The 7,649-nt window shown below is 40.2% G+C and overlaps 1 pseudogene; it reads right to left on the bottom strand.

Moving 5' to 3' along the window:
* Window positions 1-1,809: 1,809 nt before the first annotated feature.
* Window positions 1,810-1,994, bottom strand: LOC114223763 (metallothionein-1 pseudogene; annotated as a pseudogene).
* Between the last annotated feature and the right edge of the window lie 5,655 nt (window positions 1,995-7,649).

The following is a 7,649-nucleotide window of genomic DNA, read 5'->3' as shown; positions in this document are numbered from 1 at the left end:
CAAATATGATCAGACTGGTGCATAGATCAGTGCCACACACTAGATTTTGGGTGTATTTTAGTCTGTTAGAAGAAAGTGCTTCCCAAAATTTTAAAGAAAGAAAGACTGATATATGTACAAAATAAGGGTTGATATGATGAAGGGATGGAATATGACTGTTAAGATGAAAAGTATAAAAAAATTTATAAAAGGAATTGATAAGAAATTGTTTGAAAAAAGAAAGAAGAAGTTTTTAAAAAATGAAAGAAAAGAAAAGAAAAAAAAGGGGTAGAGAATGTGATCAGGCAGGATACTAGAACAAAGCCATACACTAGAGATTTAAGGTATATTTTGATCTCTTAGAGGAAACTGTATCTCAAAATTTTAAAGAGTGAACAACTTACATATATATGCCAAAAATAAGGGTAACTACTATGAAGGGATAGAATATGATTTTAAAAATGAAAAATAAAAATGTTTTTTAAAAAAGGGATTGATAAGATGTTGGTTGGAAAAGGGAAAAAGAAAAATTAAAAAAAAAGACAGTTAAAAAAATTAACTTTGAAAGACTAAAGAATCATGGTATAAAAGCCATGAATTCTATGTGTAGTATTCCCCTAGCACTGGAGTTCTGCTGTTTTCATTGATCAGTAAACTTGGTCTCGGCTGGCTGTTCTTGCTGATCTTCTGGGGAGGGGCCTGTTGCCATGGTTCCCAAATGTCTTTGCAGGAGGCAGAATTGCCCCGCCCCTTTCGGTTCGGACTAAGTAATCTGTTTGGGTTTGCTCTCGGGAGCTTTTTTTCCCTGCAAGATTTCCGTACAGATTTGGAGGAGGAGAGTGAAAATGGCAGCCTCCCAGTATCTGCCCTGGAGGAGCCGAGAGCTTGGGGCCCCACTCCTTAGTGCACCCCCAGAGAAAAGCAGTCACTCCCGTCTCCCCGGTCTCTGGCCACACTCTGTGTTCACCCGGCCTGTGACCGAGCATTTCTATCTCTGGCACCCGACTCGGTGTGCAGTCTCCAAACCCAGCAAATCCCTGCAGTGTGCTCCTGTGCTGCTCCTCCCAGGGGAGGAAGGTGAGTCTCCCCAGATCTGCCGCTTGTTGGGTCCCTGCTGGAGGATCAGTGGCCCGACTGCCTCACCTATCACAGTTTACTGCAACCCCGAGCTGAGAGCCCGCGCGTCGGCTCTGTCTCTGCAGCTGGCTTCCCCGCCCCCATACCTGGGAGCTCTGCAGCACTCAGGCACCCCCGGTCTTCCTCTGACCCCGAGGGTCCTGAGACCACAGTGTCCCGTGAGGGTTCCAACCCCTGCTTAGCCACTGGAGCGACGTCCCTCAGCAGAGCTGACTTCTAAAAGTTCCGATTTTTTGGATACTTCTAATAAAATATAAATAATAATTTGTAGTCATTAAGGAGCACTTCTAAAAGTGCTCTATCACTTGCCAGAAGCAAGCCGATGGCAGCCCCCTCCCCCGCCATCTATCCTCCCAAACATCACCTCGGATTCACTTCTCCGCACGTCCTACCTTCCAGAAGGTGGTCGCTTTTCTGTTCAGAGAGTTGTTGCTATTCTTTTCTTTGATCTGTTGAGTTCCTAGGTGTTCAGAATGGTTTGATCCCTATCCAGCTGAATTCCTGAGACCAGAGGAAATCCAGGTCTCCTACTCCTCTGCCATCTTGCTCCGCCAAACTCAACAATTTTTACTATACCTCATGTGCTTCATAGAAACAGGAATGTAGCAAACAGTCAGGGTACTATGAAAATTGTTTTAAAACTGCACGCATGTACACATGGCTGTATTTACATCGGGCACAGGCTCCCCCACATCAGGCACATCAACTGCACTTGTCCGATGCGCCTTTGCAGATGCAGCCCTGGGCACACTTGGCAAGCCCACGGGACAGCAGGAGCAGCAGCTCTTCTTGCAGGAGGTGCATTTGCACTCCTTGCATTTGCAGGAGCCGGCACACGTGCAGGAGCCACCTGTGGAGCAGGAGCAGTTGGGGTCCATTTCTAGTTGAGTCAAGGACGGAGGTCCAAAGCAAGCGGCACAGAGATACACAGCTGAGGTCTGGAGGTGTGGTCTCTAATTATTTTGATTGGTTTTTTTGCGTGTTGTCAATCTATACATGAAATTTCTAAGATTTCTAGCGATATTGAAATATATCACCTCCTTAATGACTACAACTTATTATTTATATTTTATTAGGACAGAATTTAACAGTATCTACAAATTCAACATTTCTGTCTCTTCAGGTGTATGTATAAATATGTGGAGTTCAGTCTCCCTACATGCTTATAATTGATATTATTTTAGAAGATTAACCTTTACCACTCATTTCTTCAGTACACTCAATATCCTTGAAATTAATAGCAAATCAAATGCTGAACAAAAACTAAATTATATAATCTGACAACAAAGATTTTTGATTTATTAATTTTGTCTACACTTGTATTTTGACTTCCCAAATACTCATTCACAAATGTGTAAAGCAACACAATGTAATTTTAAACAAAACAAATGCTTACATTTCACTGTGTTATATGCTTGTTATTTTAAACTGATTTTGGTTTTGTAATATAAATTTTATTTTAAAAGTTAAGTCTGGATCTGAAGATTAACTTAATTATATCAGATGCTATTCAATATGTCAAAATGGCCATTTGTTCTATTTTTATTCTGTTTTTTAGAATGCAAACTTTTTATGCATGCAACATTACTTTTTTGCAATAATATAGTTATAGGTACTGTTGTGGACTGGAATGATCCCCCATCCCCCAAAATTCATATTTGAAGACCTAATCTCCAATGTGAATGATTTGGAAATAAGCTCTTTGGGGAGGTACTTAAATTTAACTGAGATCATAACACTGCTATTTTTCTTCTTTAGATCCCCCAGTTGATTATAATAAACAGCCAGGGTAAAAAAAAACAGTTTAAGGCAGTGGTTCTCAAAAAATGGTTCCAGACCAGCAGCAACAGCATTACCTAGGAATTTGTTAGAAATGCAAATTCCTAGGCCTCACCACAGAACTACTGAATCAGAAACTCTGGGATAAGGGATCTGTGATTTACCAAGAGATCCAGGTGATACTGGTATATACTAACATTTGAGAACCACTATTTTAGAGTGTTCTGAAGTAAAGTACTTTGTCTCTTTAAGAAGAAATTGGCTTAAAAATACATGAATGTAAGTATAGCCTTGATAAGAAAAGATAGATTAAGAAAACAGTGAAATATCAGTAAAAATAGATTATTCAAAACACAATGAATAAGCAATCTGCTTAACCTAATAAGCACTTAAATATCCCATCCAAAAAAGCACACATTATTTCAAGTGCATATATAACATTCATGAAATGTAATTTTCAATAAATTTCAAAAATCCACATATACAGATGACATTCTCTGACCACATCTCAATAAATTAGAAATCAATAAGTAAAAGATAGTAACAATAAAACCCTAACAATAAGTTCTTGCTTTAATATAAATTTAGGTTGCTTATAAAATGTGCCATTTTAGGGGGAAGGAGTTAAGGTGGTGGAGTATTAGGGGGACTCTGGGCTTGCCTTGTCCCTCGAACACAACTAGATCAACATCAAATCATTTTGAATAACTAGGAAATCAATCTGAGGATTAAGAAAACAATCTGCACAATTGGAGGGAGAGAGTGTGACAGATGCAAGGTTCAGAGACCAGAATTGGGGGAAAGAAAAGCTGTGGTGCCACAGAGGGGAAGGAGCCCTTTTCAAGGAGAGAAGTCAAGGAAAGAGTGGGAGAGAAGTAGTGTGTAGGGTTCCCATAAGACACTGTGGTGTGGGGATTCCCTGAGTCACACTGGGAGAGAACTGGAGCACGTTTGGAAGAAAGTATGCTGCTTCTCCAAGGATAAAAGGCCCACTGGATGCTACTGAGTGGCTGTTCAGCAGCAGGAGACAGAAGTGAGCACAGAAGGCAGATAACCTGGTTGCAGCTTTTCTCTGTGCTTCACCATAGACTTGGCACCTGCACAGGCAGGTGACTGCTTTTCTGGGACAGAATGGTGCCAGGCATAGTGCTGCAAGGATCTCTTCCAAGGGAGGGGAGTGGGTCCACACCTTGCCAGGTCCTTTAAGATTTGGAGTTTTGAATCCCAGCCCTCAGCCAAAAATAAAGCACAGAATAACCGTGGCTCCAGGTGGGCAGACTGTCCAGGCACAAACAGGTTGAGGGCAGGGAATTGATGAAAGCTTGGGACATAGGAGAGAAGATTGTTCACTTTTCTGTGAAGGCCTTCTGAACAGCAGCAGTCGTGAGTTCCCTTCACCAGGGATGAGAGGGTGGTGTGATGTCATCTTCAACAATCCCCACCCCTGCCCACCAGCACACTTGAAATTCAGAGAGAAACACAGCATCTCCAGTGGAGGCTGGAGCCACTTACACCAAACCCTGCTCCCTACACCCAGCAAGGATGTCTTTCCAGGGCTGATCTGACTGTGAGCCCAGCCAGTGCAGCAGGCCTCTCCTCCAGAAGATGAGCACAGGCATCCTGCATGCACCAAGTCTACTGATCATAGAGTGTTCCAAAGTGGGAGCTTCAGTTCTGATGGAAATAGGACCCAGCTTTCATTTTTTTAATTTTATTTATTTAATTTTATTTCATTTACTTTATTTCATTTCACTGCTATTTTTTTCTTTTTTCTTTAGAATCAGGTTTATAGCTTTTTGTGCATTAGTTGGTTTATTTGTTTCATTTTTCATTTTCTGGATTAGGCATTTTTTTTCTTTTTTCCTTTTTTTCTTTTTCTTTGGAATCATGCTTATAGTTTTATGTTTTTCTGTTTGCCTTTTTGTTCCTTTTCCTTTTCTCTTTTCTTGTATAGGCTTTTTTTTTTTTAATCAAGCTTATCTTGACAAACAAATTAAACCACACCTAGTTAAAAGTCCAAACACTCCCCACTGCAAGCAAGGAGGAACTCTGCAGAGGACTGATTTTTGGGAAAGAGCAGCCAAAATACAACAGTGGAGTGTACACAGCATATACCAGAAACACTTCCTGAAGTGCCAGACCCTGGACAGTGTACTATCCCTTCTTAATATAGTATTACTCTCAGGAGCAGTAAACATAGCAAGCTTTCATAATACACAAAAGACAAAAACCTAGACAAAATGACAACACAGAGGAATTCCCCCCAAAAGAAAGATCAAGAAGAAATCATAGCCAAGAATTTGCTCAAAACAAATAAAAGCAATCTATCTGAAGAAGAATTTAGAACAACAGTGATAAGACTACTAGCTGGGGTTGAAAGAAGCATAGAAGACATCAGAGAAACACTGGCTACAGAGATAAAAGGTGTAAAAACCAGTCAGGCCAAAAAAAAAAAAGGCTATAACTGAGATGCAAAACGGACTGGATTTAATCACAATGAGGATGGAAGTAGCAGAGGATTGAATAGGTGATATAGAAGGTACAATTATGGACAATAAAACTGCAAAGAAGAGGGAAAGAAAACTATTTAATCATGAATATAGACTTAGAGAACTAAGCGATTCCACAAAGTACAATAATATCCATATTTCAGAGGAGTCCCAGAAGAAGAAGAGCAGGAAAGAGGGGTAGACAGTTTATTTGAATAAATTATTTATAGCTGAGAACTTCCCTAATCTGGGGAAGGAAACAGGCATTCAAGTCCACGAGACATGGAGAACTTTTTATTCAACAAAATCAACAAAAATAGGTCAACACCAAGATGTATCATAGTGAAACTTGCAAAATACAAAGACCAAGAGAGAATTCTGAAAGCAGCTAAAGACAAAAGGTCCTTAACCTACAAGGGTAGACACATAAGGTTAACTGCAGACCGGTCCACAGTAACTTGGCAGGCCAGAAAGCAGTGTGATGATATTTCAACATGCTATGTGGGAAAAATATGAAGCCAATAATACTTTATTCAGCAAGGCTGTCATTCAGAATAGAGGGAGAGACAAACAAAAACTAAATCAGTTTGTGAACGCTAAACCAGCTCTGCAAGAAATATTAAAGGGCACCCTCTGAGCAGGAAAGAGAGACCAAAATCAAAAAAGACTAGAAAGGAACAGAGACAATCTACAGGAACAGTGACTTTACAGGTAATACAATGACACTAAATTCATCAATAATAACTTTGAATATAAATGGATGCAGGTCTTTAATCAGAAGACATAGAGTATCAGAATGGATAAAAAATAAGATCCACTGATATGCTGTCTACAAAAGACCTATTTTAGACCCAAAGAAAGACACCTCCAGATTGAAAGTGAGGGACTGGAGAATGTATAAAGAACCTATCAAACTCAACACCCAAAGAAAAATGATCCAATCAAGAAATGGGCAGAAGGCATGAACAGACATTTTTTTCCAAAGAAGACCTCCAAATGGCCAACAGACACATGAAAAAGTGCTCAACATCACTCGGCATCAGGGAAATCCAAATCAAAACCTCAATGAGATACCACCTCACACCAGTCAGAATGGTTAAAATTAACAAGTTAGGAAATGACAGATGTTGGCGGGGATGCGGAGAAAGGGGAACCCTCCTACACTGTTGGTGGGAATACAAGCTGGTGCAGCCACTCTAGAAAACAGTATGGAGGTTCCTCAAAAAGTTGAAAATAGAGCTACCATACGACCCCACAGTTGCACTACTGGGTATTTACCCCAAAGATACAAATGTAGGGATCCAAAAGGGTACATACACCCTGATGTTTATAGCAGCAATGTCCACAATAGCCAAACTTTGGAAAGAGCCAAGATGTCCATTGACAAATGAATGGATAAAGAAGATGTGGTATATATACACACAATGGAATATTATGCAGCCATCAAAAGGAATGAAATCTTGTCATTTGCAACGATGTACTTGGAACTGGAGTGTGTTATGCTGAGCAAAATAAGTCAATCAGAGAAAGACATGTATCATATGAGCTCACTGATAAGAGGAATTCTTAATCTCAGGAAACAAACTGAGGGTTGTTGGAGTGGTGGGGGTGGGAGGGATGGGGTGGCTGGATGATAGACATTGGGGATGTTATGTGCTATGATGAGCACTGTGAATTGTGTAAGACTGTTGAATCACAGACCTGTGCCTCTGAAACAAATAATACATTATATGTTAAAAAAAAAAAAAGAAGGGGCGCCTGGGTGGCTCAGTGATTAAACATCTGCCTTCGGCTCAGGTCATGATCCTAGGATCCTGGAATCAAGCCCCACATCGGGCTCCCTGCTTGGCGGGAAGCCTGCTTCTCCCTCTCCCACTACCCCTGCTTGTGTTCCTTCTCTCGCTGTGTCTCTCTCTGTCAAATAAATAAAATTTTTATTAAAAAAAAAGAAGAAGAAGAAGATAGCAGGAAGGGAAAAATGAAGGGGGGGAAATCGGAGGGGGAGACAAACCATAAGAGACTATGGACTCTGAGAAACAAACTGAGGGTTCTAGAGGGGATGGGTGGGGGATGGGTTAGCCTGGTGATGGGTATTAAAGAGGGCACATATTGAATGGAGCACTGGGTGTTATACACAAACAATGAATCATGGAACACTACATCAAAAACTAATGATGTAATGTATGGTGATTAACATAACATAATAAAATTAAAAAAATTAAATTAAATTAAAAAATAAAGTAAAAGAGTTTGAATACAAGAAAA

Source organism: Eumetopias jubatus, unplaced genomic scaffold (assembly GCF_037043125.1).
Source record: "Eumetopias jubatus isolate StellerSeaLion01/CBP00866 unplaced genomic scaffold, mEumJub1_p1.0 scaffold_11, whole genome shotgun sequence".
NCBI lineage: Eukaryota > Metazoa > Chordata > Mammalia > Carnivora > Otariidae > Eumetopias > Eumetopias jubatus.
This window is presented reverse-complemented; position numbering and strand designations above follow the sequence as displayed.